The sequence below is a fragment of the Microtus oregoni genome, unplaced genomic scaffold, assembly GCF_018167655.1.
Source record: "Microtus oregoni isolate MIOR12 unplaced genomic scaffold, Mior012 000067F_004, whole genome shotgun sequence".
Lineage (NCBI taxonomy): Eukaryota > Metazoa > Chordata > Mammalia > Rodentia > Cricetidae > Microtus > Microtus oregoni.
Genome location: NW_024543957.1, coordinates 248427 through 271650, shown reverse-complemented (window position 1 = coordinate 271650; position 23224 = coordinate 248427). Strand labels below are relative to the sequence as shown.

The 23224-nt window shown below is 48.5% G+C and overlaps 1 pseudogene; it reads left to right on the top strand.

Moving 5' to 3' along the window:
• Window positions 1-21837: 21837 nt before the first annotated feature.
• Window positions 21838-22012, top strand: LOC121440358 (annotated as a pseudogene).
• Window positions 22013-23224: the final 1212 nt, after the last annotated feature.

Here is a 23224-nt window from a genome sequence, read left to right as displayed (position 1 = left end):
TCTGTGCATCCATCTACCTGTCCACCTATTGCCTCAGGGGAAGAGCAGTTGGCAAGATTCTTCTATGTATGACACTCCAAGCCTCTTCCACAACTCTGGTCTTAGCCCTCACTGGAGCCAGTCAGCCTCGGAGGCCCTGCCTCACCTGTCTCTACTACCTAGGGTGAGGCCTACTGCCTCTTCAGCCCCCATTTCTCCTATTTCCTCCTTAAATGTGGTCTTTATTTTCTTCCTTGGCCCATAGTACCTTGCTTCTTTCCCTCCTTCCTTCCATGGTCATCTGTTACCCCCTTCCAGCCTTCTGATTCCACCAGTGCCTGGTAAGCACAGCGGGAGAGACACTCCCCTCCTGCTGATCATGAGCCATTCCAGGGAAACCTAAGCAGAGGTGAGAGCTCAGTGGCAGGGTCTTCTAAGGAGGGAGCTGGCAACTCCAAACAGGACATGGTTTGCTTCTGGAAGCCACTGGTTCAAATTTATAGTTGCCCCACATCAGTTCCAGCTAGAGCTCAGAGCCTCACTTCTGAATTCTGAGGGCTTTCACAAATCCCGCACCCAACACCCTCACAAACTAGGAGAGGACCTCACAAACTAGGAGAGGACCCTACTCAGGACCCCAGAGGCAGGCAGGCCTGGCAGAGTGGCCACTAGCTCACCTTCCCCCTTTCCTTGGAACTCTTCAGAGGACCAAATCTGCTTGAAAGTAAAGCAGGGTAAAGGTCATGATGGAGCTCCCCTGAACAACGTGCAACATTGGGCAAGGTGTTTTGACCACAGCTGCCCCAGCTGTCCTGACTAGCCCTAGAATTTCCCCATATATGAGGAATTTTCTATCCTCTTTACTTGCTCTAGGCTGTATTGCCTTTCACCCCTCAGAGTCCAGAGGCCTGTGACTCTTGGGTACTGGATAAGCTTCCTGTTGAAAGGTATTCCCACTAAGAGCCTCGGGCTTTCTAGGGATAAAGCCACTCATCGTGTGCGCTGGGGCCAATTCAAGAGTGGCCAGATGGAGAAGTGACCAGAATCCTTTGGACTCAATATGCTCTTCTCATCTTTTCTAATGCCTCACTCTGTGTGTGTTCTCTCTCTCTCTGTCTCTGTCTGTCTGTCTCTCTGTCTGTCTCTCTCTGTCTCTGTCTGTCTCTCTCTGTCTCCCTCTGTGTCTGTCTCTCTGTCTGTCTGTCTGTCTGTCTGTCTTTCCCGCTGCTGCTTCTGGCCACAAGAGTCTCTCCACATTCCCACATTCCCCTTGTACAGTCTGAACTGGCCATGACCTCCTCACTCCTAACTCCAGAATGGCCTGTGCAACTTCTACCCTACTCAGCTATTTTTCCTCCCTTGCCTGGCCTCAAGGCCGTCCCTATCACAGCCATTTCATTCATAACCCTCTGGGTCCAGGGCGTATTGTCTTCCCCCTCATGGCTGCTACCTCATTTCTTGTGACCTGGGCCATTATCTGGTCAGCCTGTCTGGGATGGTTCAGGAAACGATGAGGCTGTGAAATCCTGTTTGCTGTGGGTTTCCATCATGCCCCTTCTCACACCAGCCACACACTCACACACTAAGGCTGCAGAACTTCATTCTCCTAATGAATGTCAAGAACCTCAAAAGGGAAGTCAGAGAGGGGTTTATGCAGTCATCCAGCTTTGCTAGCAAGCAACAAAAACAAGGCGCTAAGTATCTCCCTTCTAATGGGAACAGAAGGAGCATGATCTTTGGAAATGCAAGCCTGGATCCTGGCATCACTGAAGCCTCTCTGTGGGCTCCAATGCCCAAGAGTTCTTTTGTGTCTCTTTCCCATGGGAACACAGAGACATACCTTTGACCCTCTTCTGCCAAATACCAAACTCTTTTCCCCATCAGCTCACCCTGGGGACCCTCTCATTCCAACCAGCAGCCAATTCCAGCCCATCCTTCGGGTAGCAGCACTGGGCCTCTATACTCGAATGTTTACTGTCTCAGTAGTTTGAGATAAGATACCTTCTGACGCAGGACAGCAAAGATTTGAGCACCATATCGCCAGAGGGGCTTCTTCCAGGTTCTGATGAAGAATTTGGAAACCGATAACAGCAGTTGCTTCATTTTAAATGGTTTTCGCAACATGGAAACCTTTCACCCATTGGGGGAAGGGAACTAAAACCAGCCAGGTAAGCCCCTGCAGCTTTGCTTTGACATAAACTTCCAGAGCCCAGGAAGGCATGCTTTTCACTCTCACACACCCAACAAGGAAGGAGCTGGCAAATCGTTTTAAGTTTGCATCATTTTCAAGAAATGAGTTAATGCTGAGCCAAATCACCCCACTTACGTTTTCTGGGAGAGTTTATTGGCACTTTTTGTAGCTATTTGAAAGTGTGCACACTGGATCCACACTAGGAAAGTTATCAATTAGTTCTCTAGTTGGGGTCCTGTCCTACTCTTTCTGGAAATAGAGGCTAAACCCCATGGAGAACAAGCTTCCAGGAAATTACTAAAGCACACGACAAAATGTAGCATGGACATAGGCCTGGCCCAGGAAATCGGGCTTCTGAGGCCCTGTAGGTAGGTGCTGTGAGGACTGCCGCATGGCCAGCAGCTGGGAGCTTGTGGAATTTCTTCTAGCCCCACCTTCTCTGTCCACCCATACTCCACTCTGCCACCATAGCTGCCCTTGGCTACTGAAAGGGCAAGGCAATAGGTAGGGCTTTCTCCTGTGTTTTCTGTGGCCTGACTATGTGTTTGGGCCAGGCTGCTGCTGTCAGGAGCCAGGCTAGTTCTCATGTCCTGGGCAGTTAGTGCAGAACAGTTAAAGGGACTTAAAAAACTAGCCAGTTTCTCCTCAGTTTCCACCCTTACTGGGCCAGAATGTCAGGGCACCTGACAGGTCCCTTTTCTCAAGGAGGTGTTGGACCAGTGGTTGTAAAGAGCAATGAAAGGTGAGGAATGAGCCAGACAGAAGAGTGTGGACCCCATGAGCCTTAGCAGCTGAGACCAAGCAGAAAACATGGGCAAGCCTCCTGGGGACCCTACAGCCTCTGGCAACAGTGGCCAGGTTGAAATTCTCTCTGGCCAAAAAATTGGAAAGAAGGGGGGGAAAGGTGTGCCAGGCATTTTCTACTGTTGCTTTTGCCATTAGGATTCAGGAGCCTTTGCTTTTTTTTTCCTCTCCGTTTTTTTTTTTCATTCTTTTTACTGGGATGAGCCTTCCCTCAAGTCCCTCACTCTTGCTCCATCCTACACCCACAGCCTACCCTCCACATGGAAACCCCAACACAGACACACATACACACAGAGAGAGACATCACAGACATACACATACACACAAACATACACACACGCACACACGAAAGCTTAGGCACGAACATATGTAACCCAAGAGGGCTTGAAGATCCCATCCCTCAGAACATCCTCAATTCCTTCCCACTACAGCTTGTGAGCTGGGGCTTGGTCTGCAGCATCTCCACCAGGCTTATGCCAAGTTATCAGCCTTTACTCTGCATGCCCTGCTGTCTGGGCCACATAGAGAGGAGACACATCTGCCAGCATATGCACATGCAGTTGTGAACACACGCACGCATGCGTGCACATGCATTCACGCACATGAGTTCTACACACATGTGTTGTGGGATTCCCCTCTGTATGCTATGAATAGGTTTTACTACCGTTGGTTAATAAAGAAGCTTCTTTGGTCAATGGCAGGGCAGTACAAAGTTAGGTGGGAAATTTAAAATGAATGCAGGGAGAAAGACGGCAGAGTCAGGCAGATGCCATGCACCTGCCAAAAAAGACAGACACCGGAAACTTACCGGTAAGCCACAGCCTCGTGGTGATACACAGATGAGTAGAAATGGGTTAATTTAGGATGTAAGACATAGCTAGGAATATGCCTGGGCCGTCGGCAAAACTGTGTTGTAATTAATAAAGTTTTTGTTGTGACTATTTGGGTCTGGTTGGCCAGGAAATGAACGTGAAGTCTCCACTTACACCTATGATCACATAAACATACGTACCACATACCAAAAGATCTGCACACTCTCTCACACACATATCCACACATGTGTGCTACACATATGAACACATATATATGAACCATATATCAAAAGATTTACACTTGCAAACATACACAGAGGTGGACACATGCATTCAAAAACAAGTGTGTCTACACATAGAACACATATATATGAAGCACATACCAAATGATTTACACACATCTGAAAACATGCAGAGATGCATACATGCACTCACACACAGGTGTGCCACACATATGAACATTTACACATGTACTGCATACTAAAAGTTTTATGCATAAACCGGCATACTCCATACACGTGTATTCACACACACATGTGCTACACATAGGAACACATTTACACATGTACTGCATACTAAAGGATTTATGCATAAACCTGCATACTCCATACACGTCTATTCACACACACATGTGCTACACATAGGAACACATCTACACATGTAGTGCATACTAAAAGATTTATGCATAAACCTGCATACTCCATACACGTCTATTCACACACACATGTGCTACACATAGGAACACATTTACACATGTACTGCATACTAAAAGATTTATGCATAAACCTGCATACTCCATACACGTGTATTCACACACACATGTGCTACACATAGGAACACATTTACACATGTACCACATACCAAAATATTCTCTCTCTTTCCCTCTCTCCATCCCTCTCTGTCTCTTTCTGTTTCTCTGTCTCTCTCTCATACACGCAGGAGTACACACTCGAATAATACAAGATTCAATGATAGGGAAATGTATTTTTCATCTCCTACTGATAGAATATCTCAAGTAGGAGATATTCAGTGCTGGAAGCATTACTGAAGGTCCATACGATCACAGATATTTTAAACAAAGGGGGAAGTTCCCCTAGATGATTCACAGTTTAGGAAGTACCATGATTCTGGCCAGAGGGGAAGTTCTCTCATTGTGGAGAAATGAATTCTGCTTGTAGAAAATGAGAGATGCCGAACACACACTTGTTTTTAATGCTTCTGCATCACAGGACACAATGAGACAAGTGGTCAGGACGAGGAGAGGCCCCATGCAGAAACATGAGTTAGCATGGGACCATTTTTGTTTAAAAGGGCATGAAACGTTGGGAAGGGAGTGCAATTACATGACTCATACCAGCAAGTCTGAAACAATTCCATATTTATTAAACCAAATGTTTCCAAGTAATGATTTCCCATGGAGTATGTATGTATGTATGTATATATATATATGTATATATATATGTATATATATGTATGTATGTATACACACATACACACATATATGAAGGACACCACAGGATAAGAGTCTTAAGTGTACAGAAGACCTTGTCTATCACTGATGTTCACATACTACATGCACAATAAATTTGAATCACAAAACATTCTCAGTTACCGCTATCCATACAAAGGAGGAAATACATAAACCACGAGGAAGTGAGCTATAGGCATACTAAGGATCAACTCTTAATGTGACAGGCAGTTGACATCAGGTAGCAGACCACATTGCATTGAAAGACCTTATAAATTTTGTCGGGAAGTGACATTTTCACATACTCGTCACAATACTTACATCTTTTTTTCTTCAGGAGTTCTAATGAATTCTACCAATTTCACTACTTCTGGGGCACAGTCTTTTCAAGTCTACAGGACGCATTCCCTTTGCAGGGTTATCGTCATTCCCATAGGCTCCATGACTGAACAAATGTAACAGCAGTATACAATGGCAAGAGTGTGCCTCCTTTAACTATTTCTCTGAAGATGACAAGGATGGACCACTCTTGTGCCTTCTAATTTGGTCAAGTGATACTGAGGTACAAGACCCCACTGTATCGACCCCAATGCACTGCTAACCATTAATTACGACGCTACCAAGAAAAACTTGCCATTACGACCCGTGGGCTGGAGGATGCTATAGACATCTCTGGACTGCTGTCACACAAATCCTTCGGTTTACTTGGGTTTTAGCAGAAAGGGGTATCTTTAGGAACAGGAGAACACAAGAAGATGTAGTCGCTGAAGCCGCAAACCACAAGCACCTTCTCCCAGAGAATTTCCATGAGAGAGTCGCTCCCCTCGTATCGACTTTCATTTCTTCAGAGTATTATGAGAATAACAGATCCAGGAGAGACAGTTGACCAGCAGCATTCTCTTGCTGGCGCTGTGAAGCACAAGGACATATTAAACGGACATATTAAAATAAACAGTGCTCGTCAAGCCCCAGTTTACCCTGAAAGGCTCAGTACTTACATTCAGCATCAGAAGTTTTGTTTCCAAGGTGGCTATTAGACGTCTCAGCTCTTCAATGGGGGATTCTCCCCGAGAATCCCTCAGTATTACAAGTTTCTAAAGTGAAAGAGACATGGGCAGAAATCAGCCCCGGTCATTTTGTTTACAAATGCGAACAGCAATATTTAAAAGGGAGTAGATGTGGTGAAAAGACATGGTTTCATTATTCCAAAACAAGCATACAGCATGTGCAACATGGAGATCCGTCACCCACCAAAGAGACACAGACGTTACCACTCCACAACCCACTGCTGAAAGTTCAACCTTGTGGCATTAGCGGGGGGGGGGGGGGGCGTGGGGGGGGCGGAGGGTTCGGGGGAAGGGTGCTTTGCCTACCTAGCATGGATCCCTCTCCCCGCAAATCAAGAATGAATCCCAATGAAAACAGAGAGCATGAGGCATGAGCTCATTGACTGCCACTCATTTCTTTGGGAGCTGGAGTAGCTTGTCGTGTACCACTGAATACCATGAAATTAAAACTCATGGTTTCCACCCCCACAGTGCCTTCAGTAGTGTGTGAAATAGCACATGCCACATTTAAATGCTTGTGTGAAATGCTGTGGGGGGGGAGCTTATAAAATTTCGCAAGACCTCTTCCCTTGGGCACGCCACCCCTGTGACCTGGTGAACAGCCAGCCCAGCCACAGGGGCAAGCGAGTTGCTGGTTCAGTGAGCCATCCTGAATGATATGAAGGAGAGTGACTGAAGATACCCACGGCTGGCTTCTGACCTTCACACACACACACCCAGAGGAACGTACACGTGCGTGTGCCTCAGTGCACACACACACCCAAGGGAAAATGCACTGTGAAGCAAGAACAGACGGTCTGAAAGGCATCCATGCCCTGTACAATACGAACAACTCTGGATGAAATCGCCAAGGCAGCAATTCCTGCTTCAAAGGACTCTACCCACCGTATGTGAACTCTAAAAGTAAAAACTCATTTTGTACTTAGGTTTACATGGAACCATGACACCATGAGGAAAATGCTGGAAGATGCTCTGGTACAATGGTCTTGCACTGTTTCAGTAAAACTCTGACTGGCCAGTAGCCAGGCAGGAAGTAGAGGCGGGGCCAAGAAAACAGAAGAATTCCAGGAAGAGGAAAGTGTCAAGTCTTCAGTTGTGACCCAGTCCAAAAGGAAACAAGATGAGAATGCCTCGCTGATAAAAGGTCCCAAGCCATGTGGCTAACACAGACAAGAATTGTGGGTTGAGATGTAAGATATGAGAGTTAATGAGAAGACTGAGCCAATAGGCCAACCAGTTTATAAATAAAATGTAGGCCTCTGTGTGCTTCTTTGGGACTGAATGACTGCGGGACCAGGCGGGACAGAAACCTCTGTCGACAGGAAGATGTTTACAGGTAACTTTCCGAAGGAATAAGCCAAAGCATGGAAGGAACGCCAGAGTATTCAATGTCCCTGTGTGTGGGTTGCTTTCAGAATGTACAACAGACCTCCAAGTACTGTTCACACAGATCTTTAAATTCTTCCATTCTCTTCTTCTGAATACCCAGAGACTGATGAATAAATTTTTGCTGCTCCTTGAAGATATTCTGAGACACAGACAGTAAAAGATGTAAGAACAATACAGGGAAACTCAGAAATATTACAAAAATGCGACTCTGTATCATATTTATGCAAAACATATACAAGGAAATCACTAGCAATTTTTCAAGCACGATGACTACTTCACACAAGTTATCTAATACTAAAATATTACCATAGTGATGAGAACTCATTCATTTAATGGAACGTTTTCCTACGTAACAGTATCTAAAACATTGCTGTTAGTTTCTGAAGACTTGAAAACCCATCCATTAGAGACTGTCATAGCTGGTGAACCCTCTGTGTTTACAGAAATTACCCTGAGATGGCCCCAGTGTCTCTCACTCCCTACATAGGAACCCACTCCCTTTTGTTCTTGCCAGTAAGAGTAGAGTCCACAGCTGGCCTGCTTAACAGGCAAGGATTCTGTAAGACTTACGTCAGATACTGTCCTGGACCAATATAAGAATGTACATCTAAGAGTCTTTTGAAACCAATTCCATGAGATGGGGACCTTAAGTATCTCTCCTCTCACACCTAGCAATCTGAGACACAGAGGTAAATTATTTTCCCCAGTGAGCGTGACTAGCAAGGGACTGAACCGTGACTGCGTTCCAACTGGTGGGAATGCAGAATGCAGGGGCCATACTCCTGCCCACTCGACTGGACGGGGGGGGGGGGGTCGCCTCCATCTCCCTCCACATCCCAGCCTCGGCCTCCCCACTTTGGAAGTCAGAATCTCCAGGAGGGCAGCTCCATCCTACACCAGGAAGGAAGATTCCCTCAAAGATGGCACTGTCCGGTGTCAGGCATTTATTTGTGCCCCAAAACTCATAAAAACCTCACTCAAATCTCCAGGTTAAAGGAGAGTCAGTCATCCCATGGCTATCACGGATTGAAGCCTTGCCTTCTTCACCTCTGGGAGTGGGCTGGTCTGAACTCCAAGCACTGAAGGCTAAGCCTCCACCTGCTCTGCCGCAGCCACAGGGACTGCTCTCACTCTGCCTCCCTCGTCACTGTGTCAGAAGGCTCTGGTGGGCCTCCTGCTCCTGGTGTCTGCACTTCTTGGGTGGATCAGAAAGGGCTCCCTCTTAAGATACAATCCCATACCTTCTCCTGCACTCTCCAGGCAGTGCCTGCTCACCTGCTACCCCCCCCCATGATGGCTGCTAACCATCACTGACCTTGTCATCTCTCTGTGGGAAAAGGAACAAACCAGGGGGAAACGGTCAGTGGCCAGTCTCTTGTCACCACATCCACCACCCTGCTTGCCTCCCTAAGTTCTTGTCTCGTCCCTTCCCTCCAGACTTGCTGCAGGAAGCCCTGCTACTTCTGATGCTGACACAATGGATTCCTTGAAAGCTAAGCTGCTTGACACTCACAGCGAGTTTTTTTGCACGTTTCTTGACTTCAGCTGCATCCTCGGATAACTTTCTTTTCAAAGTCTTCATCTGAAGAGAATATTCTTGATAAAGTTTCTGCCTGTGAATGATATAGCAAGGAATAGTGCCATACTCCATCCCAATAGGAAGAAAGTACATTTGAAGCACGACTGACTTGCCCTCACTAACGCTATTGGTGGAGGATGTGGAAATGGCCTCTAAACTATGCAGACAGGGAAAAGGAAGCTGACTGGATTATTTCATTTTACATCACAGCATTTGCTCCTCCCTGCTGAGAGAGAAGTACCTTCCCACGCCTTTGTGCCAGAAAGCTCAGGAAGAACTATTGTTTTACTATCATTCCACAAATATTCGTCTGTCTGACAGACACAACTTGTGGTTAGTTCTCTCTTTCTGAAGAACAGGTCCAAGGAGCATGCACATCCGCTCCCATCAGAGAATTCTGCGGTGGCCTACCTGCTTGCTCTTCCTCACGCTGTGCCAGTGTGGATCTCGGTACAGTAGCACAGTGAACACTGCTCCTGATAGCTATAAGGCTTTGGAGGCATGGGATTTTCATTTCTATGGCACCGAACAGAGGCTCGACCGACTGTGGGATGAATGCTTTGAGGATTTCAAGCTCCAGGTGCCCAGCACGTTCACGTGATGCATACTGTTCCACTGACTCAACAGCAATGTGTCAAAACGGTCATCATAGCTGGGCGGTGGTGGCGCACACCTTTAATCCCAGCACTTGGGAGGCAGAGGCAGGTGGATCTCTGAGTTTGAGACCAGCCTGGTCTACAAGAGCTAGTTCCAGGACAGGCTCCAAAAAAAAACCACAGAGAAACTCTGTCTCGAAAAAACCAACCAAACAAACAAACAAAAAAAAAAACAACAACAAAAATAAAAAACGGTCATCGTAATTCATGGCTAGGAAACGCAGCTGACTTCGGTGATGATGTGAGGCTATAACATGACTAAAGAAGTCTACCCTATACAGAAATGCCAAGCCGAACACGTTCTCCTACTGAGCTTCTGGCCCGTGGGGGTCACGGCTATTCCTCAACCTCTAGCTATCGTGCTTACTAACCAAATGTCAAAGCGTCCGGGATAACAGCACCAAGAAGCAACAACCGTACCTTTGCTCGCCCTGGATTTTTAGAATATCCTCAAATTTCAGCTCCAAGGTTTCAGAAGACTCCATGATGATCGCTGTGAATCTTTCGCTGTTGCCCTGAAGAAAGTTCTTATTGGGTTCTGTATCGAAACACATTCTTGAAACCATTACTGTAAAGTTCCGCCAGCTTTAGTTTTCTACTTAGAAAACCACTTGCTATTAATAGAGGGAAACAATCTGTCAATGGCAAGAATATCTGCCTCCTTTCTTTCAGTCAAGAATTTCAGTGGTTATGACCTTGAGGTGAGATTGGAGAGCTGGACTTCAGTGTCTATATCTTACAGACAAAACACAGTGAAGGGAACTTAGCAAAACTGGCAAGAAAGGGTTTCAAATTGCTGTGCAATTTCCTCATGGGGCATCATTAAAAGGTAAAATTCAATCAATGTACATATTTATGCTCCAGTTCAAGGACACATTCTGAGGGACTGTTGGGCCGCTTTGTGCAAAACACAACAGTAGTCCGTTTACAAAGATCTCCAAAGGCTCCGAGATTATTGCACAGTCAGATGAAAATACTGTAACTATTGTAGCCATTGGAGCTTTTAGGCAAATTTGACAGGGTAGACACCCTGAATATTCTAACGGGGGAACCACACTGATCGATAAGTCTGTGGTACTGGGGATGGAACCCAGAGCCTTAAGCATAGAAGGCGAGTGCTCTCCCACTCAGCTACCTCCCTATCCTGATTCCTGAAGTTTCCAGAATCGATTCTCTGTCAGAAACCTCTACAGAGCTCCTAGAACGTTCTCGGATTGCAATGTTTTTTTTAACTGTTTGTGTGACTGACTTCTGACAGAGACATTTAAAGCAGGACTCAGTCTGCGCATACAATGGTCCCAGTGCTGACTTCAGCTCCCCACTGCATGTACCATTCTTTACACACTAAACAGTGGTCAGGTATTTAAGGGAGGCTGGCCACCACCCCTACTCACACACACGCAACACACACGCACATACGCACAAACACACAGGGAGAGAGAGTGAGAGAGAGAGAGAAAGAGAGAGAGAGAGGAGACAGAGAGCTGGACTGAAATACAAACAAGTAAAGTAATATGTGGTATTTTGTTTGGATTGTTTTTAGAGACAGGATTTCTCTGTGTAGCTTTGGTGCCTGTCATGGAACTAGCTCTTGTAGACCAGGCTGGCCTCGAATTCACCGAGATCTGCCTCCCTCTGCCTCCCAAGTGCTGGAATTAAAGGCATGTGCCACCACCGGCTGGCTTCAAATGTGATATTAGAAACAGACATATCACTTGTGCGAATCAAAACCTTGAAGACAGATAATTACATCTAATTTTCAAAGATCCCACTGTTAGTAAATAACAGCATCCACACCACAGGTGCCATGTTCTCAATATTGGCAATTAACGTGAAGTAGAGAGTTGGTAATCTAATAAATACTATTTGACACTGTTTGAGAACAAGGCAGTAAACACACTCTCTTGTCTGCCAAGCGATACCTCCCTCGCCTTGCACTTCTTTGGTTGAAACAATTTTCTCAAATTCCTGATATCTCCTAGAATGTACCTTCAAATTCTTCAAATAAATTCTGTATTTTCTTCCTGCAAAGAAATTACCTTTTTACTTCGATGTACATAAAAGGTCATTCTTGTAGTGAGTGGAAGAAGTGGAGGGTGCCACACAGCCTACATACAATTCACATTTCAAGAACAGGCCACCTTATTCCTGTCAGACAGGCTCTATGACAGGATCCGTACTTTGTTGGAGGCATGAGATTTTCATTCCTTACCACATTGAACATCTGATCTACTGTAGGATGCTGCTTTGAGATCCTTCAGCTCAATGCACCCAAGTACATCCACGTGGTGCATGCGCCTTAGTTGCTACATTTACTTACTTACTTACTATCTCCGTTTATTCTGTTAGTCTGGCAATCAGCAAGGACCCGGAATATCCCCCAGGTTCTGCCATGCCTCAGCCCTCACTTCTGGGCTTAAAGGCTGGGTGTGGCCACGCATGGCTTTATCTGTGGGTGCTGAGGGCCTGAACTCAGGCTCCTGTGTTTGCACCTTAAGCACTCTTCCACTGAGCCCTCTCTCCAGCCAGACTTTTCTAAATTTATTTCGTGAAAACATGAAAACGTATCACCTGGCCTCTTGCCCTTCTGTTCCAGAGGAAGTACCGTCCTCACCACTGACATCAATGACTTCTCTTCCTGGTGTTTTAAAACGAAAGAGGAAAACTATTTTGAAACAAAGTGTGCTGTTCTCATCATCCCCCACGGAAAGCAGTGTCATTATAGTGTTTCTAGATTCCATAGCCAGCATCTGTTCCTTACACTTTTTCAATAGTCATCCGTGAAATCATGAACACACACACATACATGTCACATATACATCACACACAGAGACACAGACATACAGATACACAGACACACACATACATATCACATATACATCACACACAGACACACAGACACACAGAGACACAGAGATACACACAACACACACACCACTTTAGGCTTGACTCTCAGACCAGTTGGTCCAGGCACCTGTACAGGCCTTCCAGAGAGTCACTGTGACCCATGTGCTCCCGGAGAGGCATGTTGACTAGGCATGTGGCAGGTTTCCTGTGTGGCAGAAATTTCAGGTGGGGGAACCTAAAGGCCCCAAGAAGCTTGAACAAGAGTTATTAGCATCTGAAACCTCCTGCTATTCCAATAAAAGTTCATGCACATAATCCACTCAGTGCTCCACCCACCAAGAGATTTTAGGATGTCCCCCGGGGTGGACACAGCCCTACAGGGCCCTTCTGTTTTTGGTGTTGTTGTTTGATTTTTTTTTAACCTTGGGTGATGAAATCTGGGGTCTTGGTGTCATGCAATGTGATATGCATGAGCCTTGGATGTGTGCCAGCACTGTCAGGAACTTTCCCACCCACCAAGAGATTTTAGGATGTCCCCTGTGGTGGACACAGCCATATGGCAGCCCATCTTGTTTCTTCAAACCTGGAGTGATTGAATCGGGGTTCCGGGTGTCATCTGACATGAGAATCAGACCTGCCTCGGATGCGTTTCAGAACTCTCAGGGGCTTTCCCACCCACCAAAAGACTTTAGGACGTTACCCAGGTGGACAGAGCCCTACAAGGCCTATCTGGCTTGTTGTTGTTGTTGTTATTGTTTCTGGTTTTGTTTTTTACCTGGGGTGACTGCATCTGGGTTCTTGGTGTCATCCCACGTGGGATTCGGATCCAGCCTTGGACACGTGCCAGCACTCTCACGGGCTTTCTTCTCCCCGCTTGACATGGCTAGAATCTTCTTGGGCTAGACAGGACTCCGGCCACTACAGATACCAGGAGGAATTACAGGATGGCAATGGGAACAGGGACTTGGACTCCACAGGATGTGGCCAGATGCCCTGGCACTTGTACTGCAGCAAGGAGAAGGCAAGAGGATGTCACCACAGTTCAGTTCTGCACCATATCTCTATCTGAACGTGGAGCTCTCAGACCCACTACCTCTCAAGATTGGTCCTCTGCTGTGTTCCCGACCCTTGGGTAGGAAAATCCTGGGCACTGCCGGTGTAGGAGGGTCATCTGTCTATGTGTTACTTTCATTGGTTAATAAAGAAACTGCCTTGGCCTTTTGATAGGCCAGCCCTTAGGTGGGTGGAGTAGACAGAACAGAATGCTGGGAGAAAGAAAGCAGAGTCAGGCAGATGCCATGAAGCTCCGGCCCGAGATGGACGTAGGTTAGAATCTTCCCGGTAAGCCACCACCTCGTAGTGCTACACAGATTATTAGAAATGGGTTAATCAAGAAGTGAGAATGAGCCAATAAGAGGCTGGAACTAATGGGACAGGCTGTGTTTAAATGAATACGATTTGTGTGTTGTTATTTCGGGTGTAAAGCTAGCCATGCGGGAGCCGGGCGGGAGGAAAAGCAGGCCAGCTTGCCTCATCACTACACACTGCCTCCCGCCTGCCAAACAAGGCACCAAATGCCCGTGTCTGGTTGGGAACGCCAACGCATTGACGGCCTACTCAGTCACCTGGGCCACGTCTCCCAGCTCATAAGCTGTCCCACTCAGCCTGCCCAATCCCTGTAGCCCTCTTGACCCCTCCCCAACCTTGCATTCTGGGGCCTTGCTCAGTCCCATTTAGAAGCAAAGCTCCTGAGATCACCCCACAGGTTTCCCTCGGTCCTGCCTCTTTGAGATCCCACTGTCCTGGTGCATGAGCTAAGTAAGGTTCCTCTCGGATCCCTATCACAACTGGGGAGACTCATAACAGAGTTACTCAATGGCAAATCATCCATGCAAGTATTCTCCCACCCTGGGAGCCTCCTTCTCCTCAGCCAGTGGCCGTGCCTATCTAGGCCCCACCTCCCAATGCACATCTCTCTGATGGGCTGCAAAGGCATACACGCCCAGGATTAAGTGTGAAAGAACCCCACCCAAAAGCTAAGCAGCAGTAACGCGATTTTTGCAAGGCTTGAACTTAAAATTCGTAAGTTAAACTAGGACAGGAAAGCTCAACCACAAGACAAGGGTGGAGGGCCAGGCAGGATATCTGATATCTGCGGTTGGCTACCTAGCCCCTGTTATGAGGAACCAACTTGAAAAGGGGGAAACTGAGTAAGGAACCTGCTAGAAAAGGGGAAACTGAGCAAGGGAAACCGTCTACACCCTAGATAGTTAGCCAATTTTTATCTGATTACTTGAGAATCCCCGCAATTGTCCTTGGGTTGAACCTGGCCTTATTTGAATTGTCCAATCAGAACATTGTAACTATGCATCTCGCTTCTGTAGCCATGCTTTCTGCTCCCCAAACCTATAAAAAGCCTACTTCTCCAGCCTAAAGGCGCGCTAGTCTCCCGAGAGACTAAGACGCCCCAGGTACCTGTGTACTGAATAAAAGCCTCTTCTGTTTGCATCCGGAGAGTGGTCTCGCTGTTCCTTGGGAGGGTCTCCCCAGTCTGAAAGACTGCCTACCACGGGGGTCTTTCAAGTGGCCTGAAATGGCACTTGTGAGATCTGGATGCAGAAGTTGCCCAGACGTTGGATGCAGAAGGGGCCCAGTCCTGCCCCACCCCCTGCAGACAGGCATTTCTGTCGAGGCAAGGCCCTTGGGTGCATGTCAGTGGGCCCCAGATGTCCCTTGAGGACTCCAGCTGGACACAAGGAGGAAAACATGGACAGTCACTACTTCCCCTTCTGTACCTCACTGCCACACCCAGCTCTCTTCAAACCTGCCACCCTCAGAACCCCTTCCTCTACTGCCTTCAGCGTCCTATTTCACTACCAGGCAAAAGTGGGTCTTTCAAACTTCACCTCACAGATAAACCTGCGCCCTTCCTCCTCAAGATCCCGCTCTCCTCCCCCAAAGGGCTGTGCATCCCTGCTGACCTGGGCTCGCGATCGAGTCTGCTATTTACCCTGTCCACTCACCTCGGTGACCACACTTGAGAATGCCCCTCTGAGAGGCTCCTTTCCCGCCCCTGTCAGACAGAGGCCCCACCTCTGGCACTCCTGAGGCTGCCTGCAGGCCCTCGCACAGGTGTGACGCTGTCCATCAGTCGCCCATTCCCGACTCGGGCCCTACAGTTGCCTATGTGCTTGATTAAAGTGCCCAGAGTTCCCTTTCAGACCGGTGAGCCTGTCGAACTCTTGCCAGTGGAAGCATCGCAGGAGGACCCAGTTGTCCTGTCAGGACCCACAGACCCCAGGAAGGAAAGGAACACAAAACAGCAGATGTGGAGAGTCCCTACCGCCTCTCTCAGGCCCCTGACTCTGCCCCACCCAGTGTTCTAGGGCTCAGCTGCCTTCATCACCTCTTTTCATTCTTGCCTCTGGTGCCTCTTGCAGCTTGAAGTGGAAGTGAGGCTCCCAAAGTCACCTCACAGGCCACCCTGACCCCTCTCGCTCTGTGGTCCCTCTGTCCTGCGTCAAGAGCTTTCGTCTTCCTGATCCCTCTAAACCACCCCAGGAGCACTGGCACGGTACCCCGAAACCCCCAAAACAAAGAAACAAAAAACCCCGCCACTCACCTACGTGCCTCGGCTCCGCTAGACAGCTTCCCTCCACTCAGAGGTTGGCCACGTTTAGTCTGGCCCCACCTCGCAATATAACACTCTCTGATTGGCTGGCCTGATACCCCTTGTCGCACGCGCAGGGGCGGGCCAACATGATGCGCATGCGCCAAGGGGTTCAGCACGCCTAGCTTGACCAGTCACGCCCTCCCCTTGAGGCATGGCCCACGGCCTCATTTCATTGGGCCGTGGTCACAGCCAGTTAAGCCCATCTTCCTGTGTATGTGTCTGTCTCTGATTGGATGCCACCGGAAGGGGCGTATATGTGCCATGGGGGCCAGTGGGTCCCATGGGCTGCTCTCGGGACATGAAACATAAGCACTTACAGGGAGAGGTCAGGCGAGACTCCAGGGCTGGGCTGATCTATCAGTCAGAGACAGGCGTTTACCCTGGGGCACAGCAGTTGAGCATGCCTGAGAGGTCCACTGTGCTTTTCTCTCCAAATGGTGCTCTGATTGCTGATGGCCCGTGGCTGTATCTCAGAGGTCTCAGGTGTTCATCCTGCCCCCGAATAGTACACAGGGGCCAGCTGTTGGATACCGCACGTCCCTCCTCTAACACCCTGTCCGGCTAAGACCTCCCAGGCCCTCTATTTCTCAAACCTCGCCTCTGATGCTCCAGAGGTGTCTAGTCCAGTTCGAGGCTAAGGCCAGACACAGGCACATCACATCACAGGCCCTCTTGAGCAAGCCTCCCCGGGATCCCCACCATCCAACCCCAGGGGCTGTGGTTCAAGCATTACTTGCCTAAAACCTCGCCAGAAGATGCCCTTTCACCCAGTTATTCACTAGGTGATCCTAACCCAACCACACCTTCGAGAGCTTCCTTCCCTTCAGAAACCAGCCACAGATAGTTAGTCCCAGCCTTTCCGATGGACATGCACCCCTTTTTGGCTGGAAGGGCGTGCTCACACGCGAGGCAGGTACAGCATGGTCTGATGAGTACGGTGGCCTATCCAGGCTTGCATGCATGCCTGACGGATGGCCATCAGGCACGTCTCACGATGCACACTCTGCTCCCCAAGGGCTGTAGAGGAAGGTAGTCTCTGATTGCCACGGCTGGAGCCTCACCGTGGAGTCCCTTAATGGTCAGTCACCTTCACCACCCTGATCCAACAGAGTAACCTCAGATGCTTATTTCTATTTTTATAGACATGAGGGTCTCATGCAGATAAAGGCCACCTTCCAGAGGATACAGTTAGGTTTGCTGACATAGCACCCATGCGTGGGACCGAACCTTTGTAGTAGGAAGGGGGCCGCTAGTTCTTCCTGCCTAGACCCAAAACAATCACACAGAAACTGTATTAATTAAATCACTGCTTGGCCCATTAGCTCTAGCTTCTTATTGGCTGACTCTTACATCTCGATTTAACCCATTTGTATTAATCTGTGTATTGCCATGTGGCTGTGGCTTATCAGGTAAAGTTCCCAGCTTCTGTCTCTGGTGGTGGCTCCATGGTATCTTTTTGACTCCACCCTTCTTTCTCCCAGCATTCAGTTCAGTTTTCCCCACCTAGCTAAGTTCTGCCCTGCCATAGGTCCAAAGCAGTTTCTTTATTCATTAATGGTAATCACAGCACACAGAGGGGACTCCCACACCAGCCCTTCATGTCTTCTATCAGGCTGTCTTAGTTAGGGCTTCTATTGCTGTGATACAATCCATAACCAAGGCAACAACAGAGAGGAAAGAGTTTATTAGGGGTTTATGCTTCCAGAGTGGTAGGGTCCATAATGGCAGGGAATGCAGGTGGCACACAGGGCACCTCCCGCTGGAAGCTGGAGCTGAGGGCTCCCATCTCAAACTGCAACCCAGGAAGTCAAGTGAAAAAGGAGGCTTTTGAAACCTGAAGGCCACCCCCCCCTTACACACACCCCAGCGACATACTTCCTTCCCTCAGCAAGGCCTCATCTCCTTAGCCTCTCCAAACAGCCACCAGCCACCATTGGATTTTAGAGAGGAAGGAAACTAAAGGCAGGAAGGAGACCAAAGTCTGGCATCAACAGGTAAGCCTGACTCTGTTTAACCCAAGGACAGGGACTCTCCACCGGATCTATCAATCCCTGCTAAGTCACAATGTAAAGAACCTGGTCTGGGTGACCAGTTTGGGGACGACAATCTATTTCCTCTACCCCTCTGCCGGCCAGCCAACATTGAAAGTAGGCCATTCAACAGAGCAAAATGTTACCCACTTACGCTACTTCACAGTCATGCTAGCTATTGTTGTTCGCGGTGTCCTGCATGTCCTGCCAGTGTGCAAGGGTTAAATCCAAAGGAGCAGAGCAAGTCGTTCCCATGTTGTTGGTTATGCTAGTTCCGGGTCTGGGAAGATAGGGAAATATCCCACAAAGGAAGCGAACGAGAACAATCACAAGACAAATTAAGACGACCAGACTCCCAAGGCTTCCTGGAATTCCGGGGGAAGACCATCCTTCCTCCAAGGTGGGATATGCCCAAAGACACTCCAAGTCAAAGGTATAAATTCCACAGGTGGCTCCCTATCCTCTCCCTCCCCAATTCTGTCCAGAAGCTTCTGAAAGCGAACAGTCAGACCTCAGGTAGAATCTCTCAGGGGTCCCTCCTGGACCCTAACCCAGTCTACGGATCGAGACAAAAGGGTGCGATATTCAATAAGCGTATCATTACACAAATGAAGTATGGACATACGTATGTCCTTGGTTGGCCGGTTCCTATCTGTCCTTGGGGTATGTAGATGAAGCATACTTTGGACATATTTTTAATTGGCCAGTTCTAGGCTATCCTAAGGCAATGCTCTCCCATGTGCTACTGTCTCCTACTAGATGGCCCTTGTCACATATGAAATGTTTTAGCCTAGCCTAAACAGCGTGGTGGGAAGCAATTAGATCAGTCTGACCGGTTTTTCATTTCTCTCATTACCCGCAAAACCTCAGCACAGCATCCCCCAATATCCGATCACCCACCTAGCCATTATCACCCCAGTGCCTTTCTCCTCAGAAAGAGGACATATGGAACCAGTCCCTCTCCTCCCCAAGATTGCATCTCTATGATTGGCTGGGAGAGGGTGTTCCAGCAGGTGGGGCCTAGCACATGCCCACGTGAGTGGTGGGCTTAGCAGGCATAAAGGTGAGCACAGCAAGCTCATGCGTGAGCCATGCCCGAGAGATGCCTCAGAGGCGTGCCTGCATGAGGCAGACCAGGAGAATGTGTGCTCACGAGGGAGGCTGTCCAGCACATAGATGCATGCATGAAGCAGGGACCAACAGGGCCCATGTATTAGATTCGAGGAGGCTTTCCAGGGCGTGTCCCCCCATAAGGGCCCTTATCGTGAGGCTTGATTCATGGCTGCAATGCCTTCAGCCGCATTAGGGCTATGGTAGTCAGAAGGGGATGCACCTCCATAGTCTCAGATATTTCAATTCTTGTTCCCGAGTTGGTGTTGCTTTTGGGGAGGCTCAGGAAGGGTGGCCTTGTGGGCAGAGGTGTGTCACTGGAGGTGGGCTTTGAGAGTGTAAAGCAGTGGTTCTCAACCTTCCTAATGCTGCAACCCTTTAATACAGTCCCTCGTGTTGTGGTGACCCCAACCAAAACGTCGTTTTCATTGCTACTGCATAACTCTAATTTTGCTACTGTTATGAACAGAAATGGAAATATCTACATTTTCCGATGGCCTCGGGCGACCCCTGTGAGAGGATCATTTGACACCCCACCCCCGAGGGTCTGCAGCCCTCAGGTTGCAATCCATGGGTTTTAGGACTCTCAAAAGGTGCCATGTCAAGTTTGCTCTCTCTAGTCCTGGCACCAACGTGGATGGCTGAAGGGACTCTGGCTAGCTTGAAATTGGTGTGCATGGCTCTGGCAGGCTTTGCCCTTCTCTCCCATTCCCTCTGCCTTGCTGAAGACTGTTAGATGACATTCCTAAAGCTAGCCACCAAGGTCCATTCACTCATGTGGTCACTTCCTCTTCCTGAGGTTGACTACCAAAGTCCAGCAATCAGAAGCCCCCTTTGCTTCACCTAATGAACATGGCCAATTAAACTTAAACCCCTCATCCTAACACACGCATAAGAGAGAATCCGGTATAAGTCAGGGCTGTCTAGGTGAATAGAACCAATAGAGAAATGTACACACACACAGACACAGACATACACACAGACACACACACAGACACACACACACATTCACGGGGTGGCTGGAATTCTTTGAATGCCTTACCCAATTGGGTGCTGGATTGTCCACAAATGGCTTTCTGCATGCCAGACAGTGGGATAATTCAGTATCAGCTAAACTGACAAGCTGGAAGCCTCGGCTCAAGGAGAACAAATGATGTAGCTGCAATCCAGGCCTGGAAGCTCCCTGGACTGTAGCTGCTGTGCATCTCCATTAGATGGCTGGAGGCTCTGGAGTCTTGTGGCCATGAGTGATGGTGACGGTACTACATGCTCTTGCTCAGGAAGGATGGAGTTAGGCTGCCCTGGCAGGCTTTCTCTTCTTTAATTCTGCCTGGGCTCCCAGACTACTGCATGGAAAATCCACACCCAGGGAGAGACCTTCCCCTGTTACTCTCCTGGGAAATCCGTCCTCTCTGACAATGGTTCTAGAACAGACACACCAGAAGTGAGCTTCCCTAATTCTACTCTAGACGTCTGTCAGTCCAGCCACGCTGACAACATAAACCAACAAAGACACGCTGCCTTGTAGTTAGAGGAGACATTGAAAAGCTCAAGGAAGTATCCTGGGTGGCCATCAACGAATATGGCATGAAGAAAATGCTGTGTTACATACAGAATACAGTATTTAACACATACATGACATGGCACATTCGCATGAGGGACAAGCAAAGGAAAGCCTGTCATCCACAGGCAAATGGATGCAACGGGACATCACAGAGCAGCAAGAGAGCCACGCCAAGTGTCACATGTTCCCTTTTATCTCATAATGAAAACCAACCAACCAAACAAACAAACACAATGAAACCCAGGGAGCAGAAAGTAGGATAGGCCAGGCTGTGAAGAGGTTTGTGAGTTGTAGCATCTGAGAGCAGGGAGAAGGTAGCAGTATGGCGAGGCTGCACACCATCCATGCACATGTGTACGTGGGATAAAATGGCACCGCAGATGTCATTCATTTCTAACACTAATGTTACTGACCATAAAATTAAAGATGGGCAAGGATCATGGCTCAGTGGGTTAGGTTTTCCCATGCAAGCATGAGAACCTGAGTTCAGATCACCAGCGCCCACGGAAAATCCAGGCACAGCAATACACCTAAACCCTAGAGCCAGCATGTCTGGTGTGGAGGACAGAGTGCTGGATCCATCCGCAAAGCTCTCTGGCCACTCCGCCTGACAAAATCAGTGAGTTTCATGTTCACTGAGAGACTGTGTCTTAAAAGATAAGGTAAATCTGCAGCCAACTAAGCTGCACGGGAGGTCCCCTTTCTCAGCGGGGCCCGCTGTGCAACGGTTGCCAGCAGCTTCTCACTGGGGCCTGGTGTGCAATGCTTGCCAACAGCACACTTGTTCGGATGACCTCACCCTGTTGCCTGTATGGGCTCCCCGAAGGGACCTTGGAGACAATCTTCTGAAGGCTCTTCAAGCTCTGACCTCAATGTCGCCTCCAATCTAGGCCCCAGACAGGTATTCGCTGTGCCCTAGGGAAGCCTCAGGTCACCACGGCCAGGGGTCTCACTGTCCAGGCCATCACGTCCACCTGAATCATGCCTCAGAATAAGGAACATCAGATGGAGGCCCTACGTAAAGCCAAGTTCAAGCTCTCCGTGCTGCCAGAGGCAAGTGGTGTTATTAAGCCCCTTCCTCCCACTTTCTTGCCCTGGTCCTCCTCACTGAGTTCTTCTTTGTCTGTCTCTCTCAAAGAGGTGAGGCTTCACTAAACTGAATGTAGATTGATCTGAGGGACACAGTCGCTGAGAAGTGACTCGTTCCTGATGGCCGAGGGGTCAGCTGCATCACCAATCCTGGTCCCACGGGCATTGGCGGGCCCCGCACTCCTCGGGGCTTCTACTGTGGTGCTACCCTCTACCCTACTAAATCATGTTCAGTAATAAATATCACATCCTGTCTGGGAAAAGAGGGGTTACAGATGATACGCAGTGTCAGCCTTTGCCCTACACAGTCACACACACGGCAGGGGTGAGGGTGAAACACAAGAGGAGAAAGGGAATACTAGGGAGGGAGAGGAGGGATGGAGGGAGGGAAGAGGGATGGAGGGATGGAGGGATGTATGTGGTAGTAAAGTCAATGGGCTAGTAAGATGGCTGAACAGGCACATTCCACCAGGCCTGATGAGTTGGGTCCAATCTCCAGGTCCGACAACTTCAGGACTCACTCCCAAGGTCTATCCTCTGTCCTATCTGTGTACGTGTGCGTGTGCGTGCACACACACACACGTAACATTTTTGTAAAAAAGAAAAAAATCCATCAGGTTGGCCTTCAAAGGAAGACTAGAATTCACCATGAAAATTTGGGACAAAGAGTGGTAGGCAGAGCCACAGGACGGGAAGGACAGGAGAATGTGATCCTCCTTCCTCTCTCCCCTCCCAGAAGGCTTTTGTTCTCCATCATAGATTCATTTCTGTAATCTACACAAAGAATAGGCTTAGCTCACAAACTCCGGGTAAAAGGTCAAGCAATTTCAAGTGTGCTGAACAGGGCTGGAGAGATGGCTCCATGGTTGAGAGCTCCAGCTGTGGTTCCAGAAGACTGGGATTCAGCTAGCCACCGCCGACTGTGGGTAGCTCACAACCCCCTGTAACTCAAGCCCTAGGGGAACT